This window comes from Oncorhynchus mykiss, chromosome 15 (assembly GCF_057628025.1).
Source record: "Oncorhynchus mykiss isolate SJ-2025 chromosome 15, ASM5762802v1, whole genome shotgun sequence".
Taxonomy (NCBI): Eukaryota; Metazoa; Chordata; class Actinopteri; order Salmoniformes; family Salmonidae; genus Oncorhynchus; species Oncorhynchus mykiss.
This window is the reverse complement of record NC_143036.1, coordinates 46,681,420-46,709,132: the sequence shown is the minus strand read 5'-3', so window position 1 is coordinate 46,709,132 and position 27,713 is coordinate 46,681,420. Positions and strand designations below refer to the sequence as shown.

The 27,713-nt window shown below is 42.3% G+C and overlaps 5 non-coding genes across 5 annotated transcripts; all 5 read right to left on the bottom strand.

Annotated features, from left to right (window-relative positions):
- Positions 1-1,982: 1,982 nt before the first annotated feature.
- Positions 1,983-2,064, bottom strand: trnas-gcu (transfer RNA serine (anticodon GCU)). Its single transcript has one exon. It is a non-coding gene; the product is annotated as a tRNA-Ser (tRNA).
- A 2,720-nt stretch (positions 2,065-4,784) lies between these two features.
- Positions 4,785-4,866, bottom strand: trnas-gcu (transfer RNA serine (anticodon GCU)). The gene has a single exon. It is a non-coding gene; the product is annotated as a tRNA-Ser (tRNA).
- Positions 4,867-12,620: 7,754 nt separating this feature from the next.
- Positions 12,621-12,702, bottom strand: trnas-gcu (transfer RNA serine (anticodon GCU)). The gene has a single exon. It is a non-coding gene; the product is annotated as a tRNA-Ser (tRNA).
- A 3,543-nt stretch (positions 12,703-16,245) lies between these two features.
- On the bottom strand, positions 16,246-16,327 carry trnas-gcu (transfer RNA serine (anticodon GCU)). Its single transcript has one exon. It is a non-coding gene; the product is annotated as a tRNA-Ser (tRNA).
- Positions 16,328-21,832: 5,505 nt separating this feature from the next.
- Positions 21,833-21,914, bottom strand: trnas-gcu (transfer RNA serine (anticodon GCU)). The gene has a single exon. It is a non-coding gene; the product is annotated as a tRNA-Ser (tRNA).
- Positions 21,915-27,713: the final 5,799 nt, after the last annotated feature.

Below are 27,713 nucleotides of genomic sequence, written 5' to 3'. Positions count from 1 at the left end.
GGTGTCGGTTCAAATCCCACTATTGAGGTTGCCCTTGGTGAAGTTATTCTTCAATACCTGAATCTTATTAGTCGCTCTAGGATTGCGCAGGGATTCTATTTTCATGTGGGGCCATGTAAGAGAGGAAATAACAAATGTTGTGTGAAGAGGTTGGTGTTATAATCCACACATGCAGTTCATCGCCTTCACCACTCAGATACCAAGTCCTGTGCTCTCGCTGTGGCAGTCAGCAATTTTACCAGTGTTTGTGAAAGTCAAAATCTTCCAGTGCCAAAATAAAGCATCGAATTTTAATTGTTACACGATGAGATTCTAACCCATGCATGTAGAGCACAATGGATAAGCAGTCCATCGCCTTAACCACTCATCCACCTCATCCTGTTATTTACATGTGGCAAATGACCTTAAAAAACTGTAGTTGCTGTAATGTAAACCCTAGATTGAAATCAATGAAAGTTAGGCAGAGCAATGGCAAGGACATGTGTCGATCCCATCGAGACATTTAACAAATGTTTTGTCAGGCCGAGTGGTCTCAAGTGCTTGATTAAGTGTGTTGAGGTGTCGGTTCAAATCCAACCATTGAGGTTGCCCTTGGTGAAGCTATTCTTCAATACCTGAATCGTATTAGTCGCACTAGGATTGTGCAGGGACTCTACATTCATGTGGGGCCATGTAAGAGAGGAAATAACAAATGTTTTGTGAAGAGGTTGGTGTTATAATCCACACATGCAGTTCATCGCCTTCACCACTCAGATACCAAGTCCTGTGCTATCGCTGTGGCAGTCAGCAATTTTACCAGTGTTTGTGAAAGTCAAAATCTTCCAGTGCCAAAATAAAGCACCGAATTTTAATTGTTACACGATGAGGATGGGATTCGAACCCATGCATGCAGAGCACAAGGGATTAGCAGTCCATCGCCTTAACCACGCGGCCACCTCATCCTGTTTTTTAGAAGTTGCAAATGACCTTAAAAGACTGTAGTTGCTGTATGTAAACGCTAGATTGAAATCAATGAAAGTTATGCAGAGCAATGGCAAGGACATGTGTCGATCCCATCGAGACATTTAACAAATGTTTTGTCAGGCCGAGTGGTCTCCAGTGCTTGATTAAGTGTGTTGAGGTGTCGGTTCAAATCCCACTATTGAGGTTGCCCTTGGTGAAGTTATTCTTCAATACCTGAATCTTATTAGTCGCTCTAGGATTGCGCAGGGATTCTATTTTCATGTGGGGCCATGTAAGAGAGGAAATAACAAATGTTGTGTGAAGAGGTTGGTGTTATAATCCACACATGCAGTTCATCGCCTTCACCACTCAGATACCAAGTCCTGTGCTCTCGCTGTGGCAGTCAGCAATTTTACCAGTGTTTGTGAAAGTCAAAATCTTCCAGTGACAAAATAAAGCACATCATTTTAATTGTTTCACGATGAGGATAGGATTCGAACCCATGCATGCAGAGCACAATGGATTAGCAGTACATCGCCTTAACCACTCGGCCACCTCATCCTGTAGTTTAGAGTGGAAAATGACCTTAAAAGACTGTAGTTGCGGTATGTAATCCCTAGATTGAAATCAATGAAAGTTAGGCAGAGCAATGGCAAGGCCATGTGTCGATCCCATCGAGACATTTAACAAATGTTTTGTCAGGCCGAGTGGTCTCAAGTGCTTGATTAAGTGTGTTGAGGTGTCGGTTCAAATCCAACCATTGAGGTTGCCCTTGGTGAAGCTATTCTTCAATACCTGAATCGTATTAGTCGCACTAGGATTGTGCAGGGACTCTACATTCATGTGGGGCCATGTAAGAGAGGAAATAACAAATGTTTTGTGAAGAGGTTGGTGTTATAATCCACACATGCAGTTCATCGCCTTCACCACTCAGATACCAAGTCCTGTGCTATCGCTGTGGCAGTCAGCAATTTTACCAGTGTTTGTGAAAGTCAAAATCTTCCAGTGCCAAAATAAAGCACAGAATTTTAATTGTTACACGATGAGGATGGGATTCGAACCCATGCATGCAGAGCACAATGGATTAGCAGTCCATCGCCTTAACCACTCGGCCACCTCATCCTGTTTTTTAGAAGTTGCAAATGACCTTAAAAGACTGTAGTTGCTGTATGTAAACGCTAGATTGAAATCAATGAAAGTTATGCAGAGCAATGGCAAGGACATGTGTCGATCCCATCGAGACATTTAACAAATGTTTTGTCAGGCCGAGTGGTCTCCAGTGCTTGATTAAGTGTGTTGAGGTGTCGGTTCAAATCCCACTATTGAGGTTGCCCTTGGTGAAGTTATTCTTCAATACCTGAATCTTATTAGTCGCTCTAGGATTGCGCAGGGATTCTATTTTCATGTGGGGCCATGTAAGAGAGGAAATAACAAATGTTGTGTGAAGAGGTTGGTGTTATAATCCACACATGCAGTTCATCGCCTTCACCACTCAGATACCAAGTCCTGTGCTCTCGCTGTGGCAGTCAGCAATTTTACCAGTGTTTGTGAAAGTCAAAATCTTCCAGTGACAAAATAAAGCACATCATTTTAATTGTTTCACGATGAGGATAGGATTCGAACCCATGCATGCAGAGCACAATGGATTAGCAGTACATCGCCTTAACCACTCGGCCACCTCATCCTGTAGTTTAGAGTGGAAAATGACCTTAAAAGACTGTAGTTGCGGTATGTAATCCCTAGATTGAAATCAATGAAAGTTAGGCAGAGCAATGGCAAGGCCATGTGTCGATCCCATCGAGACATTTAACAAATGTTTTGTCAGGCCGAGTGGTCTCAAGTGCTTGATTAAGTGTGTTGAGGTGTCGGTTCAAATCCAACCATTGAGGTTGCCCTTGGTGAAGCTATTCTTCAATACCTGAATCTTATTAGTCGCACTAGGATTGTGCAGGGACTCTACATTCATGTGGGGCCATGTAAGAGAGGAAATAACAAATGTTTTGTGAAGAGGTTGGTGTTATAATCCACACATGCAGTTCATCGCCTTCACCACTCAGATACCAAGTCCTGTGCTCTCGCTGTGGCAGTCAGCAATTTTACCAGTGTTTGTGAAAGTCAAAATCTTCCATTGCCAAAATAAAGCACCGCATTTTAATTGTTACACGATGAGAATCTAACCCATGCATGTAGAGCACAATGGATAAGCAGTCCATCGCCTTAACCACTCATCCACCTCATCCTGTTATTTACATGTGGCAAATGACCTTAAAAAACTGTAGTTGCTGTATGTAAACCCTAGATTGAAATCAATGAAAGTTAGGCAGAGCAATGGCAAGGCCATGTGTCGATCCCAACGAGACATTTAACAAATGTTTTGTCAGGCCGAGTGGTCTCAAGTGCTTGATTAAGTGTGTTGAGGTGTCGGTTCAAATCCAACCATTGAGGTTGCCCTTGGTGAAGCTATTCTTCAATACCTGAATCGTATTAGTCGCACTAGGATTGTGCAGGGACTCTACATTCATGTGGGGCCATGTAAGAGAGGAAATAACAAATGTTTTGTGAAGAGGTTGGTGTTATAATCCACACATGCAGTTCATCGCCTTCACCACTCAGATACCAAGTCCTGTGCTATCGCTGTGGCAGTCAGCAATTTTACCAGTGTTTGTGAAAGTCAAAATCTTCCAGTGCCAAAATAAAGCACAGAATTTTAATTGTTACACGATGAGGATGGGATTCGAACCCATGCATGCAGAGCACAAGGGATTAGCAGTCCATCGCCTTAACCACGCGGCCACCTCATCCTGTTTTTTAGAAGTTGCAAATGACCTTAAAAGACTGTAGTTGCTGTATGTAAACGCTAGATTGAAATCAATGAAAGTTATGCAGAGCAATGGCAAGGACATGTGTCGATCCCATCGAGACATTTAACAAATGTTTTGTCAGGCCGAGTGGTCTCCAGTGCTTGATTAAGTGTGTTGAGGTGTCGGTTCAAATCCCACTATTGAGGTTGCCCTTGGTGAAGTTATTCTTCAATACCTGAATCTTATTAGTCGCTCTAGGATTGCGCAGGGATTCTATTTTCATGTGGGGCCATGTAAGAGAGGAAATAACAAATGTTGTGTGAAGAGGTTGGTGTTATAATCCACACATGCAGTTCATCGCCTTCACCACTCAGATACCAAGTCCTGTGCTCTCGCTGTGGCAGTCAGCAATTTTACCAGTGTTTGTGAAAGTCAAAATCTTCCAGTGACAAAATAAAGCACATCATTTTAATTGTTTCACGATGAGGATAGGATTCGAACCCATGCATGCAGAGCACAATGGATTAGCAGTACATCGCCTTAACCACTCGGCCACCTCATCCTGTAGTTTAGAGTGGAAAATGACCTTAAAAGACTGTAGTTGCGGTATGTAATCCCTAGATTGAAATCAATGAAAGTTAGGCAGAGCAATGGCAAGGCCATGTGTCGATCCCATCGAGACATTTAACAAATGTTTTGTCAGGCCGAGTGGTCTCAAGTGCTTGATTAAGTGTGTTGAGGTGTCGGTTCAAATCCAACCATTGAGGTTGCCCTTGGTGAAGCTATTCTTCAATACCTGAATCGTATTAGTCGCACTAGGATTGTGCAGGGACTCTACATTCATGTGGGGCCATGTAAGAGAGGAAATAACAAATGTTTTGTGAAGAGGTTGGTGTTATAATCCACACATGCAGTTCATCGCCTTCACCACTCAGATACCAAGTCCTGTGCTATCGCTGTGGCAGTCAGCAATTTTACCAGTGTTTGTGAAAGTCAAAATCTTCCAGTGCCAAAATAAAGCACAGAATTTTAATTGTTACACGATGAGGATGGGATTCGAACCCATGCATGCAGAGCACAATGGATTAGCAGTCCATCACCTTAACCACTCGGCCACCTCATCCTGTTTTTTAGAAGTTGCAAATGACCTTAAAAGACTGTAGTTGCTGTATGTAAACGCTAGATTGAAATCAATGAAAGTTATGCAGAGCAATGGCAAGGACATGTGTCGATCCCATCGAGACATTTAACAAATGTTTTGTCAGGCCGAGTGGTCTCCAGTGCTTGATTAAGTGTGTTGAGGTGTCGGTTCAAATCCCACTATTGAGGTTGCCCTTGGTGAAGTTATTCTTCAATACCTGAATCTTATTAGTCGCTCTAGGATTGCGCAGGGATTCTATTTTCATGTGGGGCCATGTAAGAGAGGAAATAACAAATGTTGTGTGAAGAGGTTGGTGTTATAATCCACACATGCAGTTCATCGCCTTCACCACTCAGATACCAAGTCCTGTGCTCTCGCTGTGGCAGTCAGCAATTTTACCAGTGTTTGTGAAAGTCAAAATCTTCCAGTGACAAAATAAAGCACATCATTTTAATTGTTTCACGATGAGGATAGGATTCGAACCCATGCATGCAGAGCACAATGGATTAGCAGTACATCGCCTTAACCACTCGGCCACCTCATCCTGTAGTTTAGAGTGGAAAATGACCTTAAAAGACTGTAGTTGCGGTATGTAATCCCTAGATTGAAATCAATGAAAGTTAGGCAGAGCAATGGCAAGGCCATGTGTCGATCCCATCGAGACATTTAACAAATGTTTTGTCAGGCCGAGTGGTCTCAAGTGCTTGATTAAGTGTGTTGAGGTGTCGGTTCAAATCCAACCATTGAGGTTGCCCTTGGTGAAGCTATTCTTCAATACCTGAATCTTATTAGTCGCACTAGGATTGTGCAGGGACTCTACATTCATGTGGGGCCATGTAAGAGAGGAAATAACAAATGTTTTGTGAAGAGGTTGGTGTTATAATCCACACATGCAGTTCATCGCCTTCACCACTCAGATACCAAGTCCTGTGCTCTCGCTGTGGCAGTCAGCAATTTTACCAGTGTTTGTGAAAGTCAAAATCTTCCATTGCCAAAATAAAGCACCGCATTTTAATTGTTACACGATGAGAATCTAACCCATGCATGTAGAGCACAATGGATAAGCAGTCCATCGCCTTAACCACTCATCCACCTCATCCTGTTATTTACATGTGGCAAATGACCTTAAAAAACTGTAGTTGCTGTATGTAAACCCTAGATTGAAATCAATGAAAGTTAGGCAGAGCAATGGCAAGGCCATGTGTCGATCCCAACGAGACATTTAACAAATGTTTTGTCAGGCCGAGTGGTCTCAAGTGCTTGATTAAGTGTGTTGAGGTGTCGGTTCAAATCCAACCATTGAGGTTGCCCTTGGTGAAGCTATTCTTCAATACCTGAATCGTATTAGTCGCACTAGGATTGTGCAGGGACTCTACATTCATGTGGGGCCATGTAAGAGAGGAAATAACAAATGTTTTGTGAAGAGGTTGGTGTTATAATCCACACATGCAGTTCATCGCCTTCACCACTCAGATACCAAGTCCTGTGCTATCGCTGTGGCAGTCAGCAATTTTACCAGTGTTTGTGAAAGTCAAAATCTTCCAGTGCCAAAATAAAGCACCGAATTTTAATTGTTACACGATGAGGATGGGATTCGAACCCATGCATGCAGAGCACAATGGATTAGCAGTCCATCGCCTTAACCACTCGGCCAACTCATCCTGTTTTTTAGAAGTTGCAAATGACCTTAAAAGACTGTAGTTGCTGTATGTAAACGCTAGATTGAAATCAATGAAAGTTATGCAGAGCAATGGCAAGGACATGTGTCGATCCCATCGAGACATTTAACAAATGTTTTGTCAGGCCGAGTGGTCTCCAGTGCTTGATTAAGTGTGTTGAGGTGTCGGTTCAAATCCCACTATTGAGGTTGCCCTTGGTGAAGTTATTCTTCAATACCTGAATCTTATTAGTCGCTCTAGGATTGCGCAGGGATTCTATTTTCATGTGGGGCCATGTAAGAGAGGAAATAACAAATGTTGTGTGAAGAGGTTGGTGTTATAATCCACACATGCAGTTCATCGCCTTCACCACTCAGATACCAAGTCCTGTGCTCTCGCTGTGGCAGTCAGCAATTTTACCAGTGTTTGTGAAAGTCAAAATCTTCCAGTGCCAAAATAAAGCACATCATTTTAATTGTTTCACGATGAGGATAGGATTCGAACCCATGCATGCAGAGCACAATGGATTAGCAGTACATCGCCTTAACCACTCGGCCACCTCATCCTGTAGTTTAGAGTGGAAAATGACCTTAAAAGACTGTAGTTGCGGTATGTAATCCCTAGATTGAAATCAATGAAAGTTAGGCAGAGCAATGGCAAGGCCATGTGTCGATCCCATCGAGACATTTAACAAATGTTTTGTCAGGCCGAGTGGTCTCAAGTGCTTGATTAAGTGTGTTGAGGTGTCGGTTCAAATCCAACCATTGAGGTTGCCCTTGGTGAAGCTATTCTTCAATACCTGAATCGTATTAGTCGCACTAGGATTGTGCAGGGACTCTACATTCATGTGGGGCCATGTAAGAGAGGAAATAACAAATGTTTTGTGAAGAGGTTGGTGTTATAATCCACACATGCAGTTCATCGCCTTCACCACTCAGATACCAAGTCCTGTGCTATCGCTGTGGCAGTCAGCAATTTTACCAGTGTTTGTGAAAGTCAAAATCTTCCAGTGCCAAAATAAAGCACAGAATTTTAATTGTTACACGATGAGGATGGGATTCGAACCCATACATGCAGAGCACAATGGATTAGCAGTCCATCGCCTAAACCACTCGGCCACCTCATCCTGTTTTTTAGAAGTTGCAAATGACCTTAAAAGACTGTAGTTGCTGTATGTAAACGCTAGATTGAAATCAATGAAAGTTATGCAGAGCAATGGCAAGGACATGTGTCGATCCCATCGAGACATTTAACAAATGTTTTGTCAGGCCGAGTGGTCTCCAGTGCTTGATTAAGTGTGTTGAGGTGTCGGTTCAAATCCCACTATTGAGGTTGCCCTTGGTGAAGTTATTCTTCAATACCTGAATCTTATTAGTCGCTCTAGGATTGCGCAGGGATTCTATTTTCATGTGGGGCCATGTAAGAGAGGAAATAACAAATGTTGTGTGAAGAGGTTGGTGTTATAATCCACACATGCAGTTCATCGCCTTCACCACTCAGATACCAAGTCCTGTGCTCTCGCTGTGGCAGTCAGCAATTTTACCAGTGTTTGTGAAAGTCAAAATCTTCCAGTGCCAAAATAAAGCACATCATTTTAATGGTTTCACGATGAGGATAGGATTCGAACCCATGCATGCAGAGCACAATGGATTAGCAGTACATCGCCTTAACCACTCGGCCACCTCATCCTGTAGTTTAGAGTGGAAAATGACCTTAAAAAACTGTAGTTGCAGTATGTAATCCCTAGATGGAAATCAATGAAAGTTAGGCAGAGCAATGGCAAGGCCATGTGTCGATCCCATCGAGACATTTAACAAATGTTTTGTCAGGCCGAGTGGTCTCAAGTGCTTGATTAAGTGTGTTGAGGTGTCGGTTCAAATCCAACCATTGAGGTTGCCCTTGGTGAAGCTATTCTTCAATACCTGAATCGTATTAGTCGCACTAGGATTGTGCAGGGACTCTACATTCATGTGGGGCCATGTAAGAGAGGAAATAACAAATGTTTTGTGAAGAGGTTGGTGTTATAATCCACACATGCAGTTCATCGCCTTCACCACTCAGATACCAAGTCCTGTGCTCTCGCTGTGGCAGTCAGCAATTTTACCAGTGTTTGTGAAAGTCAAAATCTTCCAGTGCCAAAATAAAGTACAGAATTTTAATTGTTACACGATGAGATTCTAACCCATGCATGTAGAGCACAATGGATAAGCAGTCCATCGCCTTAACCACTCATCCACCTCATCCTGTTATTTACATGTGGCAAATGACCTTAAAAAACTGTAGTTGCTGTCTGTAAACGCTAGATTGAAATCAATGAAAGTTAGGCAGAGCAATGGCAAGGCCATGTGTCGATCCCATCGAGACATTTAACAAATGTTTTGTCAGGCCGAGTGGTCTCAAGTGCTTGATTAAGTGTTTTGAGCTGTCGGTTCAAATCCAACCATTGAGGTTGCCCTTGGTGAAGCTATTCTTCAATACCTGAATCGTATCAGTTGCACTAGGATTGTGCAGGGACTCTATATTCATGTGGGGCCATGTAAGAGAGGAAATAACAAATGTTTTGTGTGAGATGGTTGGTGTTATAATCCACACATGCAGTTCATCGCCTTCACCACTCAGATACCAAGTCCTGTGCTCTCGCTGTGGCAGTCAACAATTTTACCAGTGTTTGTGAAAGTCAAAATCTTCCAGTGCCAAAATAAAGCACCAAATTTTAATTGTTACACGATGAGGATGGGATTCGAACCCATGCATGCAGAGCACAATGGATTAGCAGTCCATCGCCTTAACCACTCGGCCACCTCATTCTGTCTTTGGAAGTTGCAAATGACCTTAAAAGACTGTAGTTGCTGTATTTAAACGCTAGATTGAAATCAATGAAAGTTATGCAGAGCAAATGCAAGGACATGTGTCAATCCCATCGAGACATTTAACAAATGTTTTGTCAGGCCGAGTGGTCTCCAGGGCTTGATTAAGTGTGTTGAGGTGTCGGTTCAAATCCCACTATTGAGGTTGCCCTTGGTGAAGTTATTCTTCAATACCTGAATCTTATTAGTCGCTCTAGGATTGCGCAGGGATTCTATTTTCATGTGGGGCCATGTAAGAGAGGAAATAACAAATTTTGTGTGAAGAGGTTGGTGTTATAATCCACACATGCAGTTCATCGCCTTCACCACTCAGATACCAAGTCCTGTGCTCTCGCTGTGGCAGTCAGCAATTTTACCAGTGTTTGTGAAAGTCAAAATCTTCCAGTGCCAAAATAAAGCACCAAATTTTAATTGTTACACGATGAGATTCAAACCCATGCATGCAGAGCACAATGGATTAGCAGTCCATCGCCTTAACCACTCAGCCACCTCATCCTGTATTTTAGAAATGGAAAATGACCTTAAAAAACTGTAGTTGCTGTATGTAAACCCTAGATTGAAATCAATGAAAGTTATGCAGAGCAATGGCAAGGCCATGTGTCGATCCCATCAAGACATTTAACAAATGTTTTGTCAGGCCGAGTGGTCTCAAGTGCTTGATTAAGTGTGTTGAGGTGTCGTTTCAAATCCAACCATTGAGGTTGCCCTTGGTGAAGCTATTCTTCAATACCTGAATCTTATTAGTCGCACTAGAATTGCGCAGGGATTCTATATTCATGTGGGGCCATGTAAGAGATGAAATAACAAATGTTTTTTGAAGAGGTTGGTGTTATAATCCACACATGCAGTTCATCGCCTTCACCACTCAGATACCAAGTCCTGTGCTCTCGCTGTGGCAGTCAGCAATTTTACCAGTGTTTGTGAAAGTCAAAATCTTCCATTGCCAAAATAAAGCACCGAATTTTAATTGTTACACGATGAGATTCTAACCCATGCATGTAGAGCACAATGGATAAGCAGTCCATCGCCTTAACCACTCATCCACCTCATCCTGTTATTTACATGTGGCAAATTACCTTAAAAACCTGTAGTTGCTGTATGTAAACCCTAGATTGAAATCAAAGAAAGTTATGCAGAGCAATGGCAAGGCCATGTGTCGATCCCATCGAGACATTTAACAAATGTTTTGTCATGCCGAGTGGTCTCCAGTGCTTGATTAAGTGTGTTGAGGTGTCGGTTCAAATCTCACTATTGAGGTTGCCCTTGGTGAAGTTATTCTTCAATACCTGAATCTTATTAGTCGCTCTAGGATTGCGCAGGGATTCTATTTTCATGTCGGGCCATGTAAGAGAGGAAATAACAAATGTTGTGTGAAGAGGTTGGTGTTATAATCCACACATGCAGTTCATCGCCTTCACCACTCAGATACCAAGTCCTGTGCTCTCGCTGTGGCAGTCAGCAATTTTACCAGTGTTTGTGAAAGTCAAAATCTTCCAGTGCCAAAATAAAGCACCAAATTTTTATTGTTACACGATGAGGATGGGATTCAAACTCATGCATGCAGAGCACAATGGATTAGCAGTCCATCGCCTTAACCACTCGGCCACCTCATCCTGGTTTTTGGAAGTTGCAAATGACCTTAAAAGACTGTAGTTGCTGTATGTAAACCCTAGATTGAAATCAATGAAAGTTATGCAGAGCAATGGCAAGGCCATGTGTCGATCCCATCGAGACATTTAACAAATGTTTTGTCAGGCGGAGTGGTCTCCAGTGCTTGATTAAGTGTGTTGAGGTGTCGGTTCAAATCCCACTTTTGAGGTTGCCCTTGGTGAAGCTATTCTTCAATACCTGAATCGTATTAGTCGCACTAGGATTGTGCAGGGTCTCTACATTCATGTGGGGCCATGTAAGAGAGGAAATAACAAATGTTTTGTGAAGAGGTTGGTGTTATAATCCACACATGCAGTTCATCGCCTTCCCCACTCAGATACCAAGTCCTGTGCTCTCACTGTGGCAGTCAGCAATTTGACCAGTGTTTGTGAAAGTCAAAATCTTCCAGTGCCAAAATAAAGCACATCATTTTAATTGTTACACGATGAGGATGGGATTCAAACCCATGCATGCAGAGCACAATGGATTAGCAGTCCATCGCCTTAACCACTCAGCCACCTCATCCTGTATTTTAGAAATGGAAAATGACCTTAAAAAACTGTAGTTGCTGTATGTAAACCCTAGATTGAAATCAATGAAAGTTATGCAGAGCAATGGCAAGGCCATGTGTCGATCCCATCAAGACATTTAACAAATGTTTTGTCAGGCCGAGTGGTCTCAAGTGCTTGATTAAGTGTGTTGAGGTGTCGTTTCAAATCCAACCATTGAGGTTGCCCTTGGTGAAGCTATTCTTCAATACCTGAATCTTATTAGTCGCACTAGAATTGCGCAGGGATTCTATATTCATGTGGGGCCATGTAAGAGATGAAATAACAAATGTTTTTTGAAGAGGTTGGTGTTATAATCCACACATGCAGTTCATCGCCTTCACCACTCAGATACCAAGTCCTGTGCTCTCGCTGTGGCAGTCAGCAATTTTACCAGTGTTTGTGAAAGTCAAAATCTTCCATTGCCAAAATAAAGCACCGAATTTTAATTGTTACACGATGAGATTCTAACCCATGCATGTAGAGCACAATGGATAAGCAGTCCATCGCCTTAACCACTCATCCACCTCATCCTGTTATTTACATGTGGCAAATTACCTTAAAAACCTGTAGTTGCTGTATGTAAACCCTAGATTGAAATCAAAGAAAGTTATGCAGAGCAATGGCAAGGCCATGTGTCGATCCCATCGAGACATTTAACAAATGTTTTGTCAGGCCGAGTGGTCTCCAGGGCTTGATTAAGTGTGTTGAGGTGTCGGTTCAAATCCCACTATTGAGGTTGCCCTTGGTGAAGTTATTCTTCAATACCTGAATCTTATTAGTCGCTCTAGGATTGCGCAGGGATTCTATTTTCATGTGGGGCCATGTAAGAGAGGAAATAACAAATGTTTTTTGAAGAGGTTGGTGTTATAATCCACACATGCAGTTCATCGCCTTCACCACTCAGATACCAAGTCCTGTGCTCTCGCTGTGGCAGTCAGCAATTTTACCAGTGTTTGTGAAAGTCAAAATCTTCCAGTGCCAAAATAAAGCACATCATTTTAATTGTTACACGATGAGGATGGGATTCGAACCCATGCATGCAGAGCACAATGGATTAGCAGTCCATCGCCTTAACCACTCGGCCACCTCATCCTGTTTTTTGGAAGTTGCAAATGACCTTAAAAGACTGTAGTTGCTGTATGTAAACCCTAGATTGAAATCAATGAAAGTTATGCAGAGCAATGGCAAGGACATGTGTCGATCCCATCGAGACATTTAACAAATGTTTTGTCAGGCCGAGTGGTCTCCAGTGCTTGATTAAGTGTTTTGAGCTGTCATGTAAGAGAGGAAATAACAAATGTTTTGTGAAGAGGTTGGTGTTATAATCCACACATGCAGTTCATCGCCTTCACCACTCAGATACCAAGTCCTGTGCTCTCGCTGTGGCAGTCAGCAATTTTACCAGTGTTTGTGAAAGTCAAAATCTTCCAGTGCCAAAATAAAGCACCGAATTTTAATTGTTACACGATGAGATTCTAACCCATGCATGTAGAGCACAATGGATAAGCAGTCCATCGCCTTAACCACTCGGCCACCTCATCCTGTTTTTTGGAAGTTGCACTATTGAGGTTGCCCTTGGTGAAGTTATTCTTCAATACCTGAATCTTATTAGTCGCTCTAGGATTGCGCAGGGATTCTATTTTCATGTGGGGCCATGTAAGAGAGGAAATAACAAATGTTGTGTGAAGAGGTTGGTGTTATAATCCACACATGCAGTTCATCGCCTTCACCACTCAGATACCAAGTCCTGTGCTCTCGCTGTGGCAGTCAGCAATTTTACCAGTGTTTGTGAAAGTCAAAATCTTCCAGTGCCAAAATAAAGCACCGAATTTTAATTGTTACACGATGAGATTCTAACCCATGCATGTAGAGCACAATGGATAAGCAGTCCATCGCCTTAACCACTCATCCACCTCATCCTGTTACTTACATGTGGCAAATTACCTTAAAAACCTGTAGTTGCTGTATGTAAACCCTAGATTGAAATCAATGAAAGTTATGCAGAGCAATGGCAAGGACATGTGTCGATCCCATCGAGACATTTAACAAATGTTTTGCCAGGCCGAGTGGTCTCCAGGGCTTGATTAAGTGTGTTGAGGTGTCGGTTCAAATCCCACTATTGAGGTTGCCCTTGGTGAAGGTATTCTTCAATACCTGAATCTTATTAGTCGCTCTAGGATTGCGCAGGGATTCTATTTTCATGTGGGGCCATGTAAGAGAGGAAATAACAAATGTTTTTTGAAGAGGTTGGTGTTATAATCCACACATGCAGTTCATCGCCTTCACCACTCAGATACCAAGTCCTGTGCTCTCGCTGTGGCAGTCAGCAATTTTACCAGTGTTTGTGAAAGTCAAAATCTTCCATTGCCAAAATAAAGCACCGAATTTTAATTGTTACACGATGAGATTCTAACCCATTCATGTAGAGCACAATGGATAAGCAGTCCATCGCCTTAACCACTCATCCACCTCATCCTGTTATTTACATGTGGCAAATTACCTTAAAAACCTGTAGTTGCTGTATGTAAACCCTAGATTGAAATCAAAGAAAGTTATGCAGAGCAATGGCAAGGCCATGTGTCGATCCCATCGAGACATTTAACAAATGTTTTGTCATGCCGAGTGGTCTCCAGTGCTTGATTAAGTGTGTTGAGGTGTCGGTTCAAATCTCACTATTGAGGTTGCCCTTGGTGAAGTTATTCTTCAATACCTGAATCTTATTAGTCGCTCTAGGATTGCGCAGGGATTCTATTTTCATGTCGGGCCATGTAAGAGAGGAAATAACAAATGTTGTGTGAAGAGGTTGGTGTTATAATCCACACATGCAGTTCATCGCCTTCACCACTCAGATACCAAGTCCTGTGCTCTCGCTGTGGCAGTCAGCAATTTTACCAGTGTTTGTGAAAGTCAAAATCTTCCAGTGCCAAAATAAAGCACCAAATTTTTATTGTTACACGATGAGGATGGGATTCAAACTCATGCATGCAGAGCACAATGGATTAGCAGTCCATCGCCTTAACCACTCGGCCACCTCATCCTGGTTTTTGGAAGTTGCAAATGACCTTAAAAGACTGTAGTTGCTGTATGTAAACCCTAGATTGAAATCAATGAAAGTTATGCAGAGCAATGGCAAGGCCATGTGTCGATCCCATCGAGACATTTAACAAATGTTTTGTCAGGCGGAGTGGTCTCCAGTGCTTGATTAAGTGTGTTGAGGTGTCGGTTCAAATCCCACTATTGAGGTTGCCCTTGGTGAAGCTATTCTTCAATACCTGAATCGTATTAGTCGCACTAGGATTGTGCAGGGACTCTACATTCATGTGGGGCCATGTAAGAGAGGAAATAACAAATGTTTTGTGAAGAGGTTGGTGTTATAATCCACACATGCAGTTCATCGCCTTCCCCACTCAGATACCAAGTCCTGTGCTCTCGCTGTGGCAGTCAGCAATTTTACCAGTGTTTGTGAAAGTCAAAATCTTCCAGTGCCAAAATAAAGCACATCATTTTAATTGTTACACGATGAGGATGGGATTCAAACCCATGCATGCAGAGCACAATGGATTAGCAGTCCATCGCCTTAACCACTCAGCCACCTCATCCTGTATTTTTGAAATGGAAAATGACCTTAAAAAACTGTAGTTGCTGTATGTAAACCCTAGATTGAAATCAATGAAAGTTATGCAGAGCAATGGCAAGGCCATGTGTCGATCCCATCAAGACATTTAACAAATGTTTTGTCAGGCCGAGTGGTCTCAAGTGCTTGATTAAGTGTGTTGAGGTGTCGTTTCAAATCCAACCATTGAGGTTGCCCTTGGTGAAGCTATTCTTCAATACCTGAATCTTATTAGTCGCACTAGAATTGCGCAGGGATTCTATATTCATGTGGGGCCATGTAAGAGATGAAATAACAAATGTTTTTTGAAGAGGTTGGTGTTATAATCCACACATGCAGTTCATCGCCTTCACCACTCAGATACCAAGTCCTGTGCTCTCGCTGTGGCAGTCAGCAATTTTACCAGTGTTTGTGAAAGTCAAAATCTTCCATTGCCAAAATAAAGCACCGAATTTTAATTGTTACACGATGAGATTCTAACCCATGCATGTAGAGCACAATGGATAAGCAGTCCATCGCCTTAACCACTCATCCACCTCATCCTGTTATTTACATGTGGCAAATTACCTTAAAAACCTGTAGTTGCTGTATGTAAACCCTAGATTGAAATCAAAGAAAGTTATGCAGAGCAATGGCAAGGCCATGTGTCGATCCCATCGAGACATTTAACAAATGTTTTGTCAGGCCGAGTGGTCTCCAGGGCTTGATTAAGTGTGTTGAGGTGTCGGTTCAAATCCCACTATTGAGGTTGCCCTTGGTGAAGTTATTCTTCAATACCTGAATCTTATTAGTCGCTCTAGGATTGCGCAGGGATTCTATTTTCATGTGGGGCCATGTAAGAGAGGAAATAACAAATGTTTTTTGAAGAGGTTGGTGTTATAATCCACACATGCAGTTCATCGCCTTCACCACTCAGATACCAAGTCCTGTGCTCTCGCTGTGGCAGTCAGCAATTTTACCAGTGTTTGTGAAAGTCAAAATCTTCCAGTGCCAAAATAAAGCACATCATTTTAATTGTTACACGATGAGGATGGGATTCGAACCCATGCATGCAGAGCACAATGGATTAGCAGTCCATCGCCTTAACCACTCGGCCACCTCATCCTGTTTTTTGGAAGTTGCAAATGACCTTAAAAGACTGTAGTTGCTGTATGTAAACCCTAGATTGAAATCAATGAAAGTTATGCAGAGCAATGGCAAGGACATGTGTCGATCCCATCGAGACATTTAACAAATGTTTTGTCAAGCCGAGTGGTCTCAAGTGCTTGATTAAGTGTTTTGAGCTGTCGGTTCAAATCCCACCATTGAGGTTGCCCTTGGTGAAGCTATTCTTCAATACCTGAATCGTATTAGTCGCACTAGGATTGTGCAGGGACTCTACATTAATGTGGGGCCATGTAAGAGAGGAAATAACAAATGTTTTGTGAAGAGGTTGGTGTTATAATCCACACATGCAGTTCATCGCCTTCACCACTCAGATACCAAGTCCTGTGCTCTCGCTGTGGCAGTCAGCAATTTTACCAGTGTTTGTGAAAGTCAAAATCTTCCAGTGCCAAAATAAAGCACCGAATTTTAATTGTTACACGATGAGACTCTAACCCATGCATGTAGAGCACAATGGATAAGCAGTCCATCGCCTTAACCACTCATCCACCTCATCCTGATATTTACATGTGGCAAATGACCTTAAAAAACTGTAGTTGCTGTAATGTAAACCCTAGATTGAAATCAATGAAAGTTAGGCAGAGCAATGGCAAGGCCATGTGTCGATCCCAACGAGACATTTAACAAATGTTTTGTCAGGCCGAGTGGTCTCAAGTGCTTGATTAAGTGTTTTGAGCTGTCGGTTCAAATCCAACCATTGAGGTTGCCCTTGGTGAAGCTATTCTTCAATACCTGAATCGTATCAGTCGCACGAGGATTGTGCAGGGACTCTATATTCATGTGGGGCCATGTAAGAGAGGAAATAACAAATGTTTTGTGAGATGGTTGGTGTTATAATCCAAACATGCAGTTCATCGCCTTCACCACTCAGATACCAAGTCCTGTGCTCTCGCTGTGGCAGTCAGCAATTTTACCAGTGTTTGTGAAAGTCAAAATCTTCCAGTGCCAAAATAAAGCACATCATTTTAATTGTTACACGATGAGGATGGGATTCGAACCCTTGCATGCAGAGCACAATGGATTAGCAGTCCATCGCCTTAACCACTCGGCCACCTCATCCTGTTTTTTGGAAGTTGCAAATGACCTTAAAAGACTGTAGTTGCTGTATGTAAACCCTAGATTGAAATCAATGAAAGTTATGCAGAGCAATGGCAAGGACATGTGTCGATCCCATCGAGACATTTAACAAATGTTTTGTCAGGCCGAGTGGTCTCCAGTGCTTGATTAAGTGTGTTGAGGTGTCGGTTCAAATCCCACTATTGAGGTTGCCCTTGGTGAAGTTATTCTTCAATACCTGAATCTTATTAGTCGCTCTAGGATTGCGCAGGGATTCTATTTTCATGTGGGGCCATGTAAGAGAGGAAATAACAAATGTTGTGTGAAGAGGTTGGTGTTATAATCCACACATGCAGTTCATCGCCTTCACCACTCAGATACCAAGTCCTGTGCTCTCGCTGTGGCAGTCAGCAATTTTACCAGTGAAAGTCAAAATCTTCCAGTGCCAAAATAAAGCACATCATTTTAATTGTTACACGATGAGGATGGGATTCAAACCCATGCATGCAGAGCACAATGGATTAGCAGTCCATCGCCTTAACCACTCGGCCACCTCATCCTGTTTTTTGGAAGTTGCAAATGACCTTAAAAGACTGTAGTTGCTGTATGTAAACCCTAGATTGAAATCAATGAAAGTTATGCAGAGCAATGGCAAGGACATGTGTCGATCCCATCGAGACATTTAACAAATGTTTTGTCAAGCCGAGTGGTCTCAAGTGCTTGATTAAGTGTTTTGAGCTGTCGGATCAAATCCCACCATTGAGGTTGCCCTTGGTGAAGCTATTCTTCAATACCTGAATTGTATTAGTCGCACTAGGATTGTGCAGGGACTCTATATTCATGTGGGGCCATGTAAGAGAGGAAATAACAAATGTTTTGTGAAGAGGTTGGTGTTATAATCCACACATGCAGTTCATCGCCTTCACCACTCAGATACCAAGTCCTGTGCTCTCGCTGTGGCAGTCAGCAATTTTACCAGTGTTTGTGAAAGTCAAAATCTTCCAGTGCCAAAATAAAGCACCGAATTTTAATTGTTACACGATGAGATTCTAACCCATGCATGTAGAGCACAATGGATAAGCAGTCCATCGCCTTAACCACTCATCCACCTCATCCTGATATTTACATGTGGCAAATGACCTTAAAAAACTGTAGTTGCTGTAATGTAAACCCTAGATTGAAATCAATGAAAGTTAGGCAGAGCAATGGCAAGGCCATGTGTCGATCCCAACGAGACATTTAACAAATGTTTTGTCAGGCCGAGTGGTCTCAAGTGCTTGATTAAGTGTTTTGAGCTGTCGGTTCAAATCCAACCATTGAGGTTGCCCTTGGTGAAGCTATTCTTCAATACCTGAATCGTATCAGTCGCACGAGGATTGTGCAGGGACTCTATATTCATGTGGGGCCATGTAAGAGAGGAAATAATAAATGTTTTGTGAGATGGTTGGTGTTATAATCCAAACATGCAGTTCATCGCCTTCACCACTCAGATACCAAGTCCTGTGCTCTCGCTGTGGCAGTCAGCAATTTTACCAGTGTTTTTGAAAGTCAAAATCTTCCAGTGCCAAAATAAAGCACATCATTTTAATTGTTACACGATGAGGATGGGATTCGAACCCATGCATGCAGAGCACAATGGATTAGCAGTCTATCGCCTTAACCACTCAGCCACCTCATCCTGTTTTTTGGAAGTTGCAAATGACCTTAAAAGACTGTAGTTGCTGTATGTAAACCCTAGATTGAAATCAATGAAAGTTATGCAGAGCAATGGCAAGGACATGTGTTGATCCCATCGAGACATTTAACAAATGTTTTGTCAGGCCGAGTGGTCTCCAGTGCTTGATTAAGTGTGTTGAGGTGTCGGTTCAAATCCCACTATTGAGGTTGCCCTTGGTGAAGTTATTCTTCAATACCTGAATCTTATTAGTCGCTCTAGGATTGCGCAGGGATTCTATTTTCATGTGGGGCCATGTAAGAGAGGAAATAACAAATGTTGTGTGAAGAGGTTGGTGTTATAATCCACACATGCAGTTCATCGCCTTCACCACTCAGATACCAAGTCCTGTGCTCTCGCTGTGGCAGTCAGCAATTTTACCAGTGAAAGTCAAAATCTTCCAGTGCCAAAATAAAGCACATCATTTTAATTGTTACACGATGAGGATGGGATTCAAACCCATGCATGCAGAGCACAATGGATTAGCAGTCCATCACCTTAACCACTCGGCCACCTCATCCTGTTTTTTGGAAGTTGCAAATGACCTTAAAAGACTGTAGTTGCTGTATGTAAACCCTAGATTGAAATCAATGAAAGTTATGCAGAGCAATGGCAAGGACATGTGTCGATCCCATCGAGACATTTAACAAATGTTTTGTCAAGCCGAGTGGTCTCAAGTGCTTGATTAAGTGTTTTGAGCTGTCGGTTCAAATCCCACCATTGAGGTTGCCCTTGGTGAAGCTATTCTTCAATACCTGAATTGTATTAGTCGCACTAGGATTGTGCAGGGACTCTATATTCATGTGGGGCCATGTAAGAGAGGAAATAACAAATGTTTTGTGAAGAGGTTGGTGTTATAATCCACACATGCAGTTCATCGCCTTCACCACTCAGATACCAAGTCCTGTGCTCTCGCTGTGGCAGTCAGCAATTTTACCAGTGTTTGTGAAAGTCAAAATCTTCCAGTGCCAAAATAAAGCACCGAATTTTAATTGTTACACGATGAGATTCTAACCCATGCATGTAGAGCACAATGGATAAGCAGTCCATCGCCTTAACCACTCATCCACCTCATCCTGATATTTACATGTGGCAAATGACCTTAAAAAACTGTAGTTGCTGTAATGTAAACCCTAGATTGAAATCAATGAAAGTTAGGCAGAGCAATGGCAAGGCCATGTGTCGATCCCAACGAGACATTTAACAAATGTTTTGTCAGGCCGAGTGGTCTCCAGTGCTTGATTAAGTGTGTTGAGGTGTCGGTTCAAATCCCACTATTGAGGTTGCCCTTGGTGAAGCTATTCTTCAATACCTGAATCGTATTAGTCGCACTAGGATTGTGCAGGGACTCTACATTCATGTGGGGCCATGTAAGAGAGGAAATAACAAATGTTTTGTGAAGAGGTTGGTGTTATAATCCACACATGCAGTTCATCGCCTTCCCCACTCAGATACCAAGTCCTGTGCTCTCGCTGTGGCAGTCAGCAATTTTACCAGTGTTTGTGAAAGTCAAAATCTTCCAGTGCCAAAATAAAGCACATCATTTTAATTGTTACACGATGAGGATGGGATTCAAACCCATGCATGCAGAGCACAATGGATTAGCAGTCCATCGCCTTAACCACTCAGCCACCTCATCCTGTATTTTAGAAATGGAAAATGACCTTAAAAAACTGTAGTTGCTGTATGTAAACCCTAGATTGAAATCAATGAAAGTTATGCAGAGCAATGGCAAGGCCATGTGTCGATCCCATCAAGACATTTAACAAATGTTTTGTCAGGCCGAGTGGTCTCAAGTGCTTGATTAAGTGTGTTGAGGTGTCGTTTCAAATCCAACCATTGAGGTTGCCCTTGGTGAAGCTATTCTTCAATACCTGAATCTTATTAGTCGCACTAGAATTGCGCAGGGATTCTATATTCATGTGGGGCCATGTAAGAGATGAAATAACAAATGTTTTTTGAAGAGGTTGGTGTTATAATCCACACATGCAGTTCATCGCCTTCACCACTCAGATACCAAGTCCTGTGCTCTCGCTGTGGCAGTCAGCAATTTTACCAGTGTTTGTGAAAGTCAAAATCTTCCATTGCCAAAATAAAGCACCGAATTTTAATTGTTACACGATGAGATTCTAACCCATGCATGTAGAGCACAATGGATAAGCAGTCCATCGCCTTAACCACTCATCCACCTCATCCTGTTATTTACATGTGGCAAATTACCTTAAAAACCTGTAGTTGCTGTATGTAAACCCTAGATTGAAATCAAAGAAAGTTATGCAGAGCAATGGCAAGGCCATGTGTCGATCCCATCGAGACATTTAACAAATGTTTTGTCAGGCCGAGTGGTCTCCAGGGCTTGATTAAGTGTGTTGAGGTGTCGGTTCAAATCCCACTATTGAGGTTGCCCTTGGTGAAGTTATTCTTCAATACCTGAATCTTATTAGTCGCTCTAGGATTGCGCAGGGATTCTATTTTCATGTGGGGCCATGTAAGAGAGGAAATAACAAATGTTTTTTGAAGAGGTTGGTGTTATAATCCACACATGCAGTTCATCGCCTTCACCACTCAGATACCAAGTCCTGTGCTCTCGCTGTGGCAGTCAGCAATTTTACCAGTGTTTGTGAAAGTCAAAATCTTCCAGTGCCAAAATAAAGCACATCATTTTAATTGTTACACGATGAGGATGGGATTCGAACCCATGCATGCAGAGCACAATGGATTAGCAGTCCATCGCCTTAACCACTCGGCCACCTCATCCTGTTTTTTGGAAGTTGCAAATGACCTTAAAAGACTGTAGTTGCTGTATGTAAACCCTAGATTGAAATCAATGAAAGTTATGCAGAGCAATGGCAAGGACATGTGTCGATCCCATCGAGACATTTAACAAATGTTTTGTCAAGCCGAGTGGTCTCAAGTGCTTGATTAAGTGTTTTGAGCTGTCGGTTCAAATCCCACCATTGAGGTTGCCCTTGGTGAAGCTATTCTTCAATACCTGAATCGTATTAGTCGCACTAGGATTGTGCAGGGACTCTACATTAATGTGGGGCCATGTAAGAGAGGAAATAACAAATGTTTTGTGAAGAGGTTGGTGTTATAATCCACACATGCAGTTCATCGCCTTCACCACTCAGATACCAAGTCCTGTGCTCTCGCTGTGGCAGTCAGCAATTTTACCAGTGTTTGTGAAAGTCAAAATCTTCCAGTGCCAAAATAAAGCACCGAATTTTAATTGTTACACGATGAGACTCTAACCCATGCATGTAGAGCACAATGGATAAGCAGTCCATCGCCTTAACCACTCATCCACCTCATCCTGATATTTACATGTGGCAAATGACCTTAAAAAACTGTAGTTGCTGTAATGTAAACCCTAGATTGAAATCAATGAAAGTTAGGCAGAGCAATGGCAAGGCCATGTGTCGATCCCAACGAGACATTTAACAAATGTTTTGTCAGGCCGAGTGGTCTCAAGTGCTTGATTAAGTGTTTTGAGCTGTCGGTTCAAATCCAACCATTGAGGTTGCCCTTGGTGAAGCTATTCTTCAATACCTGAATCGTATCAGTCGCACGAGGATTGTGCAGGGACTCTATATTCATGTGGGGCCATGTAAGAGAGGAAATAACAAATGTTTTGTGAGATGGTTGGTGTTATAATCCAAACATGCAGTTCATCGCCTTCACCACTCAGATACCAAGTCCTGTGCTCTCGCTGTGGCAGTCAGCAATTTTACCAGTGTTTGTGAAAGTCAAAATCTTCCAGTGCCAAAATAAAGCACATCATTTTAATTGTTACACGATGAGGATGGGATTCGAACCCTTGCATGCAGAGCACAATGGATTAGCAGTCCATCGCCTTAACCACTCGGCCACCTCATCCTGTTTTTTGGAAGTTGCAAATGACCTTAAAAGACTGTAGTTGCTGTATGTAAACCCTAGATTGAAATCAATGAAAGTTATGCAGAGCAATGGCAAGGACATGTGTCGATCCCATCGAGACATTTAACAAATGTTTTGTCAGGCCGAGTGGTCTCCAGTGCTTGATTAAGTGTGTTGAGGTGTCGGTTCAAATCCCACTATTGAGGTTGCCCTTGGTGAAGTTATTCTTCAATACCTGAATCTTATTAGTCGCTCTAGGATTGCGCAGGGATTCTATTTTCATGTGGGGCCATGTAAGAGAGGAAATAACAAATGTTGTGTGAAGAGGTTGGTGTTATAATCCACACATGCAGTTCATCGCCTTCACCACTCAGATACCAAGTCCTGTGCTCTCGCTGTGGCAGTCAGCAATTTTACCAGTGAAAGTCAAAATCTTCCAGTGCCAAAATAAAGCACATCATTTTAATTGTTACACGATGAGGATGGGATTCAAACCCATGCATGCAGAGCACAATGGATTAGCAGTCCATCGCCTTAACCACTCGGCCACCTCATCCTGTTTTTTGGAAGTTGCAAATGACCTTAAAAGACTGTAGTTGCTGTATGTAAACCCTAGATTGAAATCAATGAAAGTTATGCAGAGCAATGGCAAGGACATGTGTCGATCCCATCGAGACATTTAACAAATGTTTTGTCAAGCCGAGTGGTCTCAAGTGCTTGATTAAGTGTTTTGAGCTGTCGGATCAAATCCCACCATTGAGGTTGCCCTTGGTGAAGCTATTCTTCAATACCTGAATTGTATTAGTCGCACTAGGATTGTGCAGGGACTCTATATTCATGTGGGGCCATGTAAGAGAGGAAATAACAAATGTTTTGTGAAGAGGTTGGTGTTATAATCCACACATGCAGTTCATCGCCTTCACCACTCAGATACCAAGTCCTGTGCTCTCGCTGTGGCAGTCAGCAATTTTACCAGTGTTTGTGAAAGTCAAAATCTTCCAGTGCCAAAATAAAGCACCGAATTTTAATTGTTACACGATGAGATTCTAACCCATGCATGTAGAGCACAATGGATAAGCAGTCCATCGCCTTAACCACTCATCCACCTCATCCTGATATTTACATGTGGCAAATGACCTTAAAAAACTGTAGTTGCTGTAATGTAAACCCTAGATTGAAATCAATGAAAGTTAGGCAGAGCAATGGCAAGGCCATGTGTCGATCCCAACGAGACATTTAACAAATGTTTTGTCAGGCCGAGTGGTCTCAAGTGCTTGATTAAGTGTTTTGAGCTGTCGGTTCAAATCCAACCATTGAGGTTGCCCTTGGTGAAGCTATTCTTCAATACCTGAATCGTATCAGTCGCACGAGGATTGTGCAGGGACTCTATATTCATGTGGGGCCATGTAAGAGAGGAAATAATAAATGTTTTGTGAGATGGTTGGTGTTATAATCCAAACATGCAGTTCATCGCCTTCACCACTCAGATACCAAGTCCTGTGCTCTCGCTGTGGCAGTCAGCAATTTTACCAGTGTTTTTGAAAGTCAAAATCTTCCAGTGCCAAAATAAAGCACATCATTTTAATTGTTACACGATGAGGATGGGATTCGAACCCATGCATGCAGAGCACAATGGATTAGCAGTCTATCGCCTTAACCACTCAGCCACCTCATCCTGTTTTTTGGAAGTTGCAAATGACCTTAAAAGACTGTAGTTGCTGTATGTAAACCCTAGATTGAAATCAATGAAAGTTATGCAGAGCAATGGCAAGGACATGTGTTGATCCCATCGAGACATTTAACAAATGTTTTGTCAGGCCGAGTGGTCTCCAGTGCTTGATTAAGTGTGTTGAGGTGTCGGTTCAAATCCCACTATTGAGGTTGCCCTTGGTGAAGTTATTCTTCAATACCTGAATCTTATTAGTCGCTCTAGGATTGCGCAGGGATTCTATTTTCATGTGGGGCCATGTAAGAGAGGAAATAACAAATGTTGTGTGAAGAGGTTGGTGTTATAATCCACACATGCAGTTCATCGCCTTCACCACTCAGATACCAAGTCCTGTGCTCTCGCTGTGGCAGTCAGCAATTTTACCAGTGAAAGTCAAAATCTTCCAGTGCCAAAATAAAGCACATCATTTTAATTGTTACACGATGAGGATGGGATTCAAACCCATGCATGCAGAGCACAATGGATTAGCAGTCCATCACCTTAACCACTCGGCCACCTCATCCTGTTTTTTGGAAGTTGCAAATGACCTTAAAAGACTGTAGTTGCTGTATGTAAACCCTAGATTGAAATCAATGAAAGTTATGCAGAGCAATGGCAAGGACATGTGTCGATCCCATCGAGACATTTAACAAATGTTTTGTCAAGCCGAGTGGTCTCAAGTGCTTGATTAAGTGTTTTGAGCTGTCGGTTCAAATCCCACCATTGAGGTTGCCCTTGGTGAAGCTATTCTTCAATACCTGAATTGTATTAGTCGCACTAGGATTGTGCAGGGACTCTATATTCATGTGGGGCCATGTAAGAGAGGAAATAACAAATGTTTTGTGAAGAGGTTGGTGTTATAATCCACACATGCAGTTCATCGCCTTCACCACTCAGATACCAAGTCCTGTGCTCTCGCTGTGGCAGTCAGCAATTTTACCAGTGTTTGTGAAAGTCAAAATCTTCCAGTGCCAAAATAAAGCACCGAATTTTAATTGTTACACGATGAGATTCTAACCCATGCATGTAGAGCACAATGGATAAGCAGTCCATCGCCTTAACCACTCATCCACCTCATCCTGATATTTACATGTGGCAAATGACCTTAAAAAACTGTAGTTGCTGTAATGTAAACCCTAGATTGAAATCAATGAAAGTTATGCAGAGCAATGGCAAGGACATGTGTCGATCCCATCGAGACATTTAACAAATGTTTTGTCAGGCCGAGTGGTCTCCAGTGCTTGATTAAGTGTGTTGAGGTGTCGGTTCAAATCCCACTATTGAGGTTGCCCTTGGTGAAGTTATTCTTCAATACCTGAATCTTATTAGTCGCTCTAGGATTGCGCAGGGATTCTATTTTCATGTGGGGCCATGTAAGAGAGGAAATAACAAATGTTGTGTGAAGAGGTTGGTGTTATAATCCACACATGCAGTTCATCGCCTTCACCACTCAGATACCAAGTCCTGTGCTCTCGCTGTGGCAGTCAGCAATTTTACCAGTGAAAGTCAAAATCTTCCAGTGCCAAAATAAAGCACATCATTTTAATTGTTACACGATGAGGATGGGATTCAAACCCATGCATGCAGAGCACAATGGATTAGCAGTCCATCGCCTTAACCACTCGGCCACCTCATCCTGTTTTTTGGAAGTTGCAAATGACCTTAAAAGACTGTAGTTGCTGTATGTAAACCCTAGATTGAAATCAATGAAAGTTATGCAGAGCAATGGCAAGGACATGTGTCGATCCCATCGAGACATTTAACAAATGTTTTGTCAAGCCGAGTGGTCTCAAGTGCTTGATTAAGTGTTTTGAGCTGTCGGATCAAATCCCACCATTGAGGTTGCCCTTGGTGAAGCTATTCTTCAATACCTGAATTGTATTAGTCGCACTAGGATTGTGCAGGGACTCTATATTCATGTGGGGCCATGTAAGAGAGGAAATAACAAATGTTTTGTGAAGAGGTTGGTGTTATAATCCACACATGCAGTTCATCGCCTTCACCACTCAGATACCAAGTCCTGTGCTCTCGCTGTGGCAGTCAGCAATTTTACCAGTGTTTGTGAAAGTCAAAATCTTCCAGTGCCAAAATAAAGCACCGAATTTTAATTGTTACACGATGAGATTCTAACCCATGCATGTAGAGCACAATGGATAAGCAGTCCATCGCCTTAACCACTCATCCACCTCATCCTGATATTTACATGTGGCAAATGACCTTAAAAAACTGTAGTTGCTGTAATGTAAACCCTAGATTGAAATCAATGAAAGTTAGGCAGAGCAATGGCAAGGCCATGTGTCGATCCCAACGAGACATTTAACAAATGTTTTGTCAGGCCGAGTGGTCTCAAGTGCTTGATTAAGTGTTTTGAGCTGTCGGTTCAAATCCAACCATTGAGGTTGCCCTTGGTGAAGCTATTCTTCAATACCTGAATCGTATCAGTCGCACGAGGATTGTGCAGGGACTCTATATTCATGTGGGGCCATGTAAGAGAGGAAATAATAAATGTTTTGTGAGATGGTTGGTGTTATAATCCAAACATGCAGTTCATCGCCTTCACCACTCAGATACCAAGTCCTGTGCTCTCGCTGTGGCAGTCAGCAATTTTACCAGTGTTTTTGAAAGTCAAAATCTTCCAGTGCCAAAATAAAGCACATCATTTTAATTGTTACACGATGAGGATGGGATTCGAACCCATGCATGCAGAGCACAATGGATTAGCAGTCTATCGCCTTAACCACTCAGCCACCTCATCCTGTTTTTTGGAAGTTGCAAATGACCTTAAAAGACTGTAGTTGCTGTATGTAAACCCTAGATTGAAATCAATGAAAGTTATGCAGAGCAATGGCAAGGACATGTGTTGATCCCATCGAGACATTTAACAAATGTTTTGTCAGGCCGAGTGGTCTCCAGTGCTTGATTAAGTGTGTTGAGGTGTCGGTTCAAATCCCACTATTGAGGTTGCCCTTGGT